General features: G+C 47.8%; 1 pseudogene; it reads right to left on the bottom strand.

Annotated features, from left to right (window-relative positions):
- LOC115459562 overlaps positions 1-13,172 on the bottom strand; it is a 205,410-nt pseudogene that overhangs the window by 77,392 nt on the left and 114,846 nt on the right.

Raw genomic sequence — 13,172 nt, 5'->3', positions numbered from 1 at the left:
GCCGTCATAGAGCCCAACAGCTGCACATAGTCCCAAGCCCGAAGAGGAGAGGATACTAGGAACTGGTCCACCTGAGCCTGAAGTTTGACAATCCGATTGTCTGGCAGGACACTCGCCCACTTGGGTGTCAAATCGAACCCAGATACTCCAAGGACTGAGTCGGGCGCAGCTGGCTCTTCTCCCAGTTGATGATCACCCCAGGGAGCTCAAAAGAGCAACCACCGGTCCACAGCTTTGCCGCACTCTGCATAAGAGGGGGCTCAGATCAACCAGTCGTCCAGATAAGGATGGACTTGTACTCCTTCCTTTCGCAGGAAGGCCGCGATGACCACCATTACTTTGGAGAAGGTCCGCGGAGCAGTAACCAACCCGAAAGGGAGGGCTCTGAACTGGAAGTGTCGGCCCAGGACTGCAAAACGCAGAAAGCGTTGATGAGGAGGCCAGATGGGAATATGCAGGTACGCTTCCTTGATGTCCAAGGAAGCCAAGAACTCTCCTGCCTTCACTGCCGCTATAACAGAGCGGAGAGTCTCCATGCGAAAGTGCCGCACTTTCAAGGCCCGATTGACCCCTTTGAGGTCGAGGATAGGCCGGACAGAACCTCCTTTCTTTGGTACCACAAGTAAATGGAGTAACGTCCCTTGCCAATCTGATTTTCTGGCACCGGAACGACCGCACCCAGGCGTATCAGGTTGTCCATGGTCTGCTGCACTGCCACAGCTTTGACGGAGACTTGCAGGGAGAGAGTAAAACCCGTCTCTTAAGGGTCGGCAGAACTCTAACTTGTAGCCGTCTCTGATGACTTCCAGCACCCAAGCGTCTGAAGTTACTCTGGTCCACTCGCCCAGAAACGAGGACAGGCGTCCTCCAATCTGCACTGGGCCATGGACCAGGACCCCGTCATTGGGTACGAGACCTGGGGGAGGACCGGAGGGCATACCTCCGGGACGGCGGTCTCTGTGAAAGGAATGCTGCTTGGGGGAGAAGTTCCTTTGAAGGAAGAGGGGGCAGAGGAACCCGACTTGCCGGGCGGTACGACGGGCTTCCTGAAACCGTCCTCTGGAGATACCGGGGCGAGCACTGGCCCAAGCCCTGACCTCTGGTAACCTCTTGCCCTTAGACGTGCCGAGATCGGTCACGATTTTGTCCAGCTCGACCCCAAAGAGCAGCTTGCCTTTAAAAGGCAACTTAGCCAGGCGGGGACTTAGAGGCGTGGTCCGCAGACCAATGTTTCAGCCAAAGCCAGCGCCGCGCAGAGACTGTCTGAGCCATGCCTTTAGCTGAGGCTCTCAAGACATCATACAGTAAGTCTGCCAAATAAGCCAAGCCCGATTCCAGGGCCGGCCAGTCAGCCCTCAAGGAAGGATCCGAGGGGGAAGCCCGCTGCACCATCGTCAGGCACGCCCTGGCAACATAGGAGCCGCAAACTGAGGCCTGCAACTTAAGGCAGCCGCCTCGAAGGACACCTTAAAGCCGCTTCCAATCTTCTGTCTTGGGCGTCCTTTAGTGCCGTGCCACCTTCCACCGGCAACGCCGTTTTCTTAGTCACCGCAGTGATTAAAGAATCCACGGTAGGCCAAAGAAAGGCCTCACGTTCACTTTCAGGCAAAGGATAGAGGCGGGACATAGCCTAGCCACTTTGAGGCTCGCTCCGGGACATCCCATTGAGCCGAAATTAAGGTGTGCATGGCATCATGCACGTGGAAGGTTCTAGGCGGGCGCTTCGTCCCCAGCATAATGGCAGAGCCAACAGGGGCTGAGGGAGAGACGTCCTCCGGAGAGGAAATCTTCAAAATGCTCATGGCCTGCATTAACAGGTTGGGCAAATCCTCTGAGCGAAAGATCCGTGCTGCAGAGGGGTCATCCGCTCCATCCGAGCGGGAATCCGTCTCCTCAAGGAATCCCCAAAGGACCGTTGGGAGAACTCAGATACGCTGCCCTCATCTACATCAGAGGAAACAGCGTCCTCTAAGGCCTGGGCATCCACCCGAGGGCGTTTACTTCCGGGGGCCTCAACCCTTTTATCGGACAAGGGAGAAGGGGCTGCGTTCTGCATAAGGAAGGCCTGATGCAGCAGCAAAATAAACTCGGGGGAGAAACCCCCCAAACTGTGCAATTCAGCAGCCAGGGCCACAGCCCTAGACGCACCCTCAACCGGCGCTCACAAGAGCGGGGGAGAACCATGCTGCGCATCCAAGATGGCGTCCGGCGCGACACTCCGCGAAGGAGCCGCGCGGAAAGAACGGCGCTTAACTTTAGCCGCTTTTTGCCGTCGCCACCAAATCAAGGGCGGCCATGGCATTAACGTCTCCCAGCTCAAGGGCGGCCCAAGAAGAAGCCGTCCGAGCAGAGTGGCCGGCCAAAATGGCGGGCGGCGAGTAGTGGGGGATGGGCGTTTATGGCGGGAAAAAACCGCCGCACCGGAGGAAGACCCGGGACACTGACCGGCCTCCGAACTGACACCCAACAAGGGCGAATTAGACTTTAAGACCCCCGCATCCCCGCTAGAAGCGCACACGCGGTCCGGGGAGCAATTCTTCGCGCCCTCGCCCTCCGACGCCATAGGCCACGTGGAGATCGATCGGGGAACCCCCTGCCCGCTATAAAAAGGTAAAAATTACCTGCTTCTCACTCCGAGCTGTAACGACCTGGTGTCCCAGTGAGTAGCTGCAATAAACGTTTAAATAAACGTCGAAATAAACGCCTTTAAGGACGTCCAAAATTTTTTTTTTTTTTTAACGGAGCCAGCGGGAGGGGGGAGAAAAGGAGGGACCTGGCGCCACCAGGTTTGCACTTGCTCAAGAAGAGCCCTCAACCCCAGGCACTCAACAAAACCTAAAAATTAGGCTTGGAGGCCTAGCCAGAGCTGCTGCTGTGTGTGACCACCACCTGCTGAGATAGAGAACATACTGAGGAGTTTCCGGCAGCACATGACACATATAGGGAGGCAAAAGGATTGCTCTCTATCTCCACCTGCTGGTAGATGGACACAACCCACCAGTCTATGGATTGATCAGCATGATGATATGGAAATGTACATTAATCCACAGAATAATCTACGGTGAGGTAGCAGAATACATGCTTGAATTGGTTGATTTACCACCCAGAAACAGAACCAGTTCCTCACGATCATATCTGAACTTACATTACCCAGACTGTAATGGCTTAAAGTATAAATCAATTCATGCCTCAAACTTCACTTACATTGGCACTCAACTGTGGAACGCCTTACCCAAATTAACAAAAACTACCCAGAACTACCTAAACTTTAGGAAATCATTGAAAACAGTATTGTTTAAGAAGGTTTATTCCCCAGGTTCAACATAATCAGAATTATCCCTTACTATTATAAGATCCAATGAATTCTAATTACACCTTATTACTTATTTACTACTGATAATTGTTAATTATATCCTACTTCAATACCCATCGCTGTTCAACTGTTTTTCTGCTCAACTTAAAAAAAAAAACTGTACTTCTTGCATTGTAACTTACTACAGTATTAATGTAAGCCACTTTGAGCCTGCGATCAGTGGGAAAAGGTGAGATACAAATGTGATAAATAAAATAAAAAATAAAAATAAATTTGCTGATGACACTAAGTTATTCAAAGTCGTTAAATCGTGGGAGGATTGTGAAAAATTACAAGAGGACCTTACGAGACTGGGAGACTGGGCGTCTAAATGGCAGATGACGTTTAATGTGAGCAAGTGCAAAGTGATGCATGGGGAAAGAGGAACCCGAATTATAGCTACATCATGCAAGGTTCCAGTTAGGAGTCACGGACCAAGAAAGGGATCTAGGTGTCGTCGTTGAAGATACGTTGAAACCTTCTGCTCAGTGTGCTGCTGCAGCTAAGAAAGCAAATAGAATGTTAGGTATTATTAGGAAAGGAATGGAAAACAAAAATGAGGATGTTATAATGCCTTTGTATCGCTCCATGATGCGACCGCACCTTGAATTATGTTCAATTCTGGTCACCGCATCTAAAAAGATATAGTGGAATTAGAAAAGGTGCAGAGAAGGGCGACAAAAATGATAAAGGGGATGGGAAGACTTCCCTATGAGGAAAGGCTAAAGCGGCTAGGGCTCTTCAGCTTGGAGAAAAGGCGGCTGAGAGGAGACATGATAGAGGTCTATAAATAATAAGTGGAGTTGAATGGGTAGATGTGAAGCGTCTGTTCACGTTTTCCAAAAATACTAGGACTAGGGGGCATGCGATGAAGCTACAATGTTGTAAATTTAAAACAAATCGGAGAAAATGTTTCTTCACTCAACGTATAATTAAACTCTGGAATTCGTTGCCAGAGAATGTGGTAACGGCGGTTCGCTTAGCAGAGTTTAAAAAAGGTTTGGACGGCTTCCGAAAGGAAAAGTCCATAGCCGTTATTAAATGGACTGGGGAAAATCCACTTTCTGGGATAAGCATATAAAATGTTTTGTATATTTTGGGATCTTGTCAGGTATTTGTGACCTGTATTGGCCACTGTTGGAAACAGGATGCTGGGTTCGATGGACCTTTTGGTCTTTCCCAGTATGGCAATACTTATGTACTTGTGTACATGAATGTTAGGAAGTGGCTCAGAGGATTATTTCAAGAGTGGAGCACTCTCTTAATAGATCTTTTTGCCACTCCAAAGAACAAGAAATCACCTTAGTTCTATTCCAGGATATGGAAATACAGCAAACCAGCCTCTGACACCTACCTTCTAGAGGGGAGGGTCTCCTCCAGTAACCCCGATAATGAAAACCCTCCTGAAACTCAGACAGGACCAGGGAGCCATGATTCTCAGAGCTCCATTTTGGCTGAGGAAAGTGTGATTCCCTTTTCTTCTGGAACTTTCCACAACAAGAACCCAACACTTATCAGGCTTATTTTCGAAAGAGAAGGGTGCCCATCTTTCGACACAAATCGGGAAATGGGTGTCTTTCTCCCAGGGTCACCCAAATCGGCATAACCGAAAGCCGATTTTGGGCATCCTCAACTGCTTTCCGTCGCAGGGACGACCAAAGCTCACAGGGGCATGTTGGAAGCATAGCGAAGGCGGGACTGGGGCGTGCTTAACACATGAGCGTCCTCGGCCGATAATGGAAAAAAAGAAGGGCGTCCCTACAAACACTTGGCCGACTTTACTTGGTCCTTTTTTTTTTAACGACCAAGCCACAAAAAGTGCCCTAAATGACCAGATGACCACCGGAGGGAATCGGGGATGACCTCCCCCTACTCCCCAGTGGTCACTAACCCCCTCCCACCCTGAAAAAAATTTTTTTATATATTTTTCCAGCCTCTATGCCAGCCTCAAATATCATACCCAGTTCCATGACAGAAGTATGCAGGTCCCTGGAGCAGTCTTAGCGGGTACTGCAGTGCACTTCAGGCAGGCGGACCCAGGCCCATCCCCCCCCCACCTGTTAAACTTGTGGTGGTAAATATGAGCCCTCAAAACCCACCACAAACCCACTGTGCCCACATCTAGGTGCCCCCTTCATCCCTAAGGGCTATGGTAGTGGTGTACAGTTGTGGAGATGGGTTTTTAGTGGGGGGGGTTGGGGGGCTCAGCACACAAGGTAAGGGAGCTATAAACCTGGGAGCTTTTTCTGAAATCCACTGCAGTGCCCCCTAGAGTGCCCGGTTGGTGTCCTGGCATGTCAGTGGGACCAGTGCACTACAAATGCTGGCTCCTCCCACAACCAAATGGCTTGGATTTGGTAGTTTCTGAGATGGGCGTCCTCGGTTTCCATTATCGCCGAAAATCGGGGACGACCATCTCTAAGGTCGACCTAAATGTTCAGATTTGGGTGTGCCGACCGTATTATCTAAAAAAGATGGTTGCCCATCTTGTTTCGATAATACGGGTTTCCTCCCCTTCACGGGGACGTCCTGCGAGGACGCCCTCAGGAAAACTTGGGCACCCTGTTCAATTATGCTCCTCCACATCTTATTTGAATTTGCCAGACAATGTTTCACAAGAGAATTTGAGGTCCTACAGTTTAAGTGGAGAAGGTTTGGTGGCTGGTGTGATGGAAGGGCTCTAGACCCTTTTTCCTGTCCCATACTGAATACCTTCTACATCTATCTGAGTCAGATTTGAAAACCAACTCTGTTAGAGTACACCTTAGTGCAACTGGTGCTTATCAACATCATTTAGAAGAAAAACCCATCTCTGTACTGCTTATAGTTTGCTTTATGTGGGCCTTTCTTCCACTGAAGCCTCCCATCAAGCCTCTTGAAATTTTATGGGACCTCAACGTGGTGTTATCCCAGGTGATAAAAGCTCCTTTTAAGCCATTTGATACCTGTGAAGTGAAGTGCCTGACCTAGAAGATCCACTTTGAGGTGGTGGTAATGTCAGTACCCAGTGAAAGTGAGCTTCAGGTTTTAGTAACTGATCCACCTTATACTAAGTCCTACAACAACTGAGTGGTTCTGCATACTCATCCTAAGTTCCTTCCTAAGGTAGTGTTGGATTTCTATCTGATTGATCTGATTTCTATCTTATTGTCCTACCAACATTTTTCCCCAAACCTCATGCCCACTCAAGATTGCAAAACAGCCTTGGCCTTCTTTTTGGCACACACTAGAGCCCCTAGAAGATACACTCAGCTTTGTGTTTCTTCTGACACTAACAAGATCAAAAAACACACTCTATCCAATTGGTAGGAGAACTGCATTTCCTTCATTTATGCCCAGGCAGGCTTAACTCTTGAGGATCATGTTACAGCTCATAACATCAGAGCTATGACTGTGTGGGTAGCCCACTTGAGGTCAGCCTCCATGGAGGAAATCTGGAGGGCTGCAATATGGACATCCGTTCATACATTTACATCCCAATAGTGTTTAGAGAAAGACTCTTGATGCAACAGTAGGTTTGCCCAGAATCTCTTTGTAGATTAGAATCCAACTCCAACTCCCCAGGTCCATTTTCTTTTCTGTTCCAGGCTGTCTTCCAAATTAAAAAAGAGAGAAAGAAAAAGAATATTTGCCACCAAAAAGATGTTGGTATCTGTCTGTTGTGGTACCTCATTTCTAATTACTGCTTTTTCTATTGAAGGCAGCCTGTAGCTAGGGAGTCCTACATTGTAAGGACTTACTATCCTGCTTGTCCTGGAGAAAACCAAGTTATTTACCTATAGCAGGTGTTCTATCTGAACATCAAGATAGAAGCCCTCATATACCCTCCCACCTCCCCAAGTTGCTATATTCTACTCTAACTGAATAAAAAAAAAACTGAGGTGGTCCCGTATAACTGCGGCAGGCAGAAAGTGGCACGCTTGCATGGTAAGGCAGTTCAAAATCTACTAGTCATTACTAAGCTGGAATAGCTTCCAACACAGATTCCATTGGTGATATCAACCATGCTGTCCATGGAGACTACTTGCTACAGGTAAGTAACTTTGCCTACTAATATGAATTAACTAAAAAAAAACTTAGTGCAGGTTAATAAACAGCTTTAATAATTTGAGAACTGTACCCCCAAATGCACTGCATGGCCAAAACATATAAAGCAGCATTGTTCCATACATGGCTGTTCTCATAGGCTCAAAGAAGCACCCAAAAAACTTTGAGAGAACTTAATGGGAACATTTATATCTAATAAAGTTAACAATACACAGTTAAATATTATATGCCTTCTCTACACAGCCCATATCATATAGTATAATAGTAGCTAAATGTTCTTGAAACCTCACCATTAGTGAGGTCATTATGGTTACATAACAGCAGTGGGTCCTCAAACTGTCATGTATCAAAGAGACCGAATCTTTTCATTTTTGCATGCAAGCTTTGTTTTGTTTTTCCTTTTTTAAATAAGTTGATTTTTGGGAATGAATCAGACCAAGATTCACTCATAGCCATGTGTGTGACTGCTTAAAAGGCACAGAAGAGGACAAAACTCAAAGTTTGAAGTTAAATTAATTTACAGCAAAGTTCTGGTTAAACGAGGTGAGAATCTGAATAATCACCCTTACCTTAGGCTTGAAGCCCACGACCCTGTTGGGCTTATAATGACACATGGTTTCCCAGAACTATAGCCATAATAGTATCTGACAGGCCAGAGCAGTTCCCAGCCATTACGCTTGAATGTGCATACTTTCTTCAGCCCTGATACACTTGAGTCTTTTCTTTCTATGTACTCACTCGGTTCCCCTGAAAATCCAGAAATCATAGTCAGGGTACATGACAGAATGCTTTAGTCATTTTGCATGGCACCAATAAGTACGTACCTCCTCATTCTACAACAGGTTGCTTAAATTTAAACACCTTTTGCACACTTAAATTTACAGAATACTGCTATCCATGTGGGTAAGTGTACACATATGTGTATAAATGGCAGGATGGTGCCTAAGTGTTATTCTATAATTGCACACTAAAATGGAAAAGCACATAATTGTTACAGGAGCATGGGCAGGGCTGATATTTATGTGGACTACTTACAGAATACTGTAAGCTAAGCATGTAAATGTCACATTTAGACTATCATTTACACAAACCATAGACTTGTTTTAAATGTTCATGCCTAAATTTTGGTACATTAATGCAGCTTTATGCTAATATTCTATAAGAACATTTAACAAGTATAAGTGGTCTTATAGAATAGATTCATCACCCATGGTAATAGGCTGCCTAATTGGTGGCACCCTGTTAGAGAATAACCTCCATAAAAGCTAATTCTATAAAGGGGTGCATAAATAGTGAAGGTACTTACCTATAGCAGGTGTTCTCCGAGGACAGCAGGCTTTATATTCTCATAAGTGGTGACGTCAACCCGCGTCGCCCAGTCAGGAATTTACCAAAACTAAATGAGAGACCTTATAGAATGCAAGACGCGCTCCACTGTGCATGCGCGAGTGCCTTCTTGCCCGCCACGAGAACGCGGTCTGCTCAGTTTAATACTATAGCAAAATAAAGTAAAAAGAACAAAGGAGACAACTCCAAGGGGAGGTGGGAGGGACTATGAGAATATAAAGCCCGCTGTCCTCTGAGAACACCTGCCAGTTAAGTACCTTCGCTTTCTCCAAGGACAAGCAGTGGGGAATCCCTTGTATCCAGGCCCAACTGTCCCATTGGTCAATTGGGCCTCGCAACAGTGATGGCATAACACAGATTAACCTGAAACTATATACAATCTGAATGGAACTGCAGCCTGGAACAGAATAAAACGGGCCTAAGAGGGTGGAGTAGTAGCGTGATGTCAATGTGTGGACTGAAGACCATGTCGCAGCCTTGCAAATTTTGTCAATGGAGGCTGACCACAATTGGGATACCAAAGCAGCCATGGCTCTGACATTATGAGCTGTGACATGACCCTCTAGGGCCAGCCCAGCCTGAGCGTAAGTAAAAGAAATGCAAGCTGCTAGCCAATTAGAGATAAATACACAATCTCTAATTGGCTAGCAGCATAGGCACCCAGTATCAGGAATTCAGTGGCTCAAAAGGAGCTTTCATCAGCTGGGTGAGAACGACATTGAGATCCCGTGATACTGATGGAGGTTTGATAGAGGGCTTTGACAAAAGCAAACCTCTCATGAAGCAAACAACTAGAGGCTGTCCAGAGATGGGCTTACCCTCTACTCGTTGATGATCAGCACTAATTGCACTAAGGTGAACCTTTTATGGAGTTGGTCTTGAGACCAGACCGCTGAAAGGCGTAGAAGGTATTCAAGCAGGGTCTGTGTAGGGCAATCAAGGGGATCCAGGGCTTTGCTCTCAAACCAGATGGCAAACATCCTTCATTTGAAAGAATAGCACCTCTTAGTGGAGTCTTTCCTGGAAGCCAGCAAGACCCGGGAGACACCCTCCGAAAGACCCAAGGAACCAAATTCTAGGCTCTCAACATCCAAGCTGTGAGAGCCAGAGACTGGAGGTTGGGATGAAGAAGAGACCCCTTGTTCTGCGTGATGAGGATCAGAAAACAATCCAATCTCCACGGTTCTTCGGAGGATAACTCCAGAAGAAGAAGGAACTATATCTGCCACAGTCAGTACGGCGCATCAGAATCATGGTTCTTGCTTGAGTTTCAACAAGTCTTCCCCACTAGAGGTACAGGAGGATACCAGTTGAGGGGGAAGGCATCTGACACTAGTCTGTCATAGGCCTGAAGCCTGGAACAGAACTGAGGGACCTTGTGGTTGAGTGATTGGGAAAAGATCCACCGAGGGGGTGCTCCATGCCTGGAAGATCTTGTGGGCAATGCCCATATTGACAGACCACTCTGTGTGATTTCATTATCCTGCCTCAGTCTGTCAGCCCAGGGTGTTGTTTTTGCTCGCCAGATAAGTGGCACGAAGGAACATGCCATGACGGCAAACCCAATGCCACATCTGGACGGTCTCCTAACACAGAGGGTGTGATCCGGTGCTCCCTGCTTGTTGGTGTAATACATTGCAATCTGATTGTCTGTTTGAATAAGAACAATTTGGTGAGACAGCCAATCTCTGAAAGCCTTTAGAGAATAACAGATCGCCTGGAGCTCCAGGAGATTGATCTGATTTGTTTCCTGGAAGGACTAAGTTTCTTGAGTGTGAAGCCCATCTACATGAGCACCCCATCTAGGAGAGATGCATCCATCATCAGCAATTTTTGAAGCTGAGGATTTTGGAATGGAAGTCCCAGAGTCAACTGCTGAATCGAATGGTCCTCCACTGAAGGGAGAGTACAAGATCTGGGACAATTGGATGACATCTTCCAGGCTCCCTGTGGCTTGATACCACTCAGAAGCCAAGGTCCACTGAGCAGATCTCATGTGCGTAACATACACCATGTGACCCAACAATCTCAACATCTGCTGAGCTGTGACCTGCTGAGAAGCACGAGCCTTGGATGCAAGTGCGAGAAGATTGTCTGCTCTCTTGTCTGGGAGGTAGGCTCGTACCATCCGAGTATTGAGCGGGGCTTCTATGAACTCCAATTGCTGGACAGGGTAGAGATGAGACTTGTGGTATTTTAAAATGAACCCTAGTACCTCGAGCATCCGCATGGACTCCTGAGCACCCTCCTCCAAGGTGCTCTTAACCAGCCAACTATCGAGATATGGGAACACATGAACTCTCAGTCTGTGTAGCGATGCTGCAACTACCCCTAGACATTGGTGAAGACCCTGGGAGGTGATGCGAGGCCAAAGGCAACACGCGGTACTAAAAGCAGTGTGTTCCCAGCCAAAAATCGAAGATAGTTCTGGTGGGCTGGAAGTATCAGGATATGAGTATATGCATCCTTTAACTCCAGGGAGCATAGTCAATCATTTTCTCGGACTAGGAATTTGTTCAGGGCTCTTAGGTCTAGGATGGGAGGCATCCCTCCTGTTTTCTTTTGCATGAGGAAGTACCTGGAAAAGAATCCCTGCCCTTCTTCCCCTGGTGGAACGGGTTCGACGGCAAGGGCCTTCAGAAGGGTAGAGAGTTTCTCTGCAAGTACCTGCCTGTGTAGAGAGCTGAATGAATGAGCTCTTGGTGGGCAATTTGGAGGTTTGAGATACCAATTGAGGGCATATCCAAGACGAACTATTTGAAGAACCCACCAGTCGAAGGTTATAAGAGGCCACCTTTGGTGAAAAAATTTCAACCTCCCCCTGACCGGCAAGTTGTCTGGGATGGACACTTTTACTACGGCTATGCTCTGCTAGAGCCAGTCAAAAGCTTGTCCCTTGCTTTTCCTGAGGAGCAGCAGGAGCCTTAGGTGCACTGGGGTTAAGCCTGAGCAGGCTGGTGAGCTGAAGGGTTGTACCTACGCCTAGGATAGTAATAGGAACTCCTCCTTGGCTTGCCAAAAGTCCTCCTAGAGGAGAAGGCTGATGCAGAGGACACCCGATGGGAGACAGAAGAGAAGGTATCAGTGTGTTTTTTTTATTTGGTCTGTGAACTCCTCAACCTTCTCCCCCGGCATTCCAACCTCTGCTGAACAGAATGTTCCAAGTCAGAAACACACAGCCATTACAGTCTGCACATTGCTATAGCTTGAGCAGAAATCCTGGATCCCTCATCAAAAGTCGTAAGTGCCCTGGCCAAAAACTTTCGACACGTCTTCTGTTGCTTGACCAACTGGCAACTGACTCAGCCTGCTCTGAAGGGTGCACATCAGCCAGGTCGGACAACTTGTGCACTGAGTTTCACAAGTAGACGCTCATGAAGAGCTCATAAGATTGTATAAGGGAAATAAACATTCATGCCTGGTACATCTTCCTCCCAATAGAATCAGGGTTCTAGCTGCTCTATCTGGGGATGCCAAGGCATAGTCCCTGGAACTCCTGGCTCTTGTGCGAGCAGATTCCACCACCATGGAATTGTGAGGCAACTGAGGCCTATCAAAACCAGGCATACTGTGGAGTCAATACTGGGGAACAAACTTCTTGGGATGACAGAGACCAACAGAGGGGACTCCAAGTTCCTGGTGAGGATTTCCTTGAGTACCTCATGGAAAGGTGCAGTCACAGCCTCCTTAGAAAGAGACTGTAGTCCAGGACCTCAAGCATCTTGGCCCTGAGCTCATCCTCCACTTCCTAAGTAAATGGAATGGCATCAGCCATTTCCTTTACAAAAGATGGAAATGAAAGGCTCTCCAGAGCAGACTGTCTCCTTTTAGGTGGAGGTGAGGGTTCAGAGGGAATTCCATAGGGCTTGTCCGAAGAAAATTACCTTGGAGCCTCCTCTGAATCCCATTAGCGCTCCTCCTCTGTGTCAGAAAATATCTCCTGATGGGAGTGTCGAGACCAAACCTGCCTCGATGCAGAGGAACCACATCCTTGAGAACAGCGTTGAGAAGCCGGCTCCTGCCTCGACTCTGGTGAAGCTTCCTCCACTGATGACAAGGGAATGCCGGCTTGGGTGGCAGTCGACACTGGTGCCGCATGTGGCATCGGTGTCGAAGACTGCACTGAGGCTGACGGCCAGGCAGGGCTGCAATGGGAAGCAGAGTAGGCGCAAGCACCCCAGATACCGATTCACACTGTTGTACGAGGCCATCCAGCAGCTCAGGGAGCAAGGCCTGGATGTGCTCATCGAGGGTCGACACCAGAAAAAGCTGGGGTGCCGGCTTATGAGCAGGTAGAAGAACCGCTGGGGTCGACGCAGGAGCTAGATGTTGGCTGCTGGGAGACCTCACATTGGCATCTCCTGTATGGAGGGGGATCCGTCCTTCCAGTGCCGACGCTTCCCAGGTGCCGAATCCTTCAACTCTC

This window comes from Microcaecilia unicolor, unplaced genomic scaffold (assembly GCF_901765095.1).
Source record: "Microcaecilia unicolor unplaced genomic scaffold, aMicUni1.1, whole genome shotgun sequence".
In the NCBI taxonomy this organism is placed as follows: Eukaryota; Metazoa; Chordata; class Amphibia; order Gymnophiona; family Siphonopidae; genus Microcaecilia; species Microcaecilia unicolor.
This window is presented reverse-complemented; position numbering and strand designations above follow the sequence as displayed.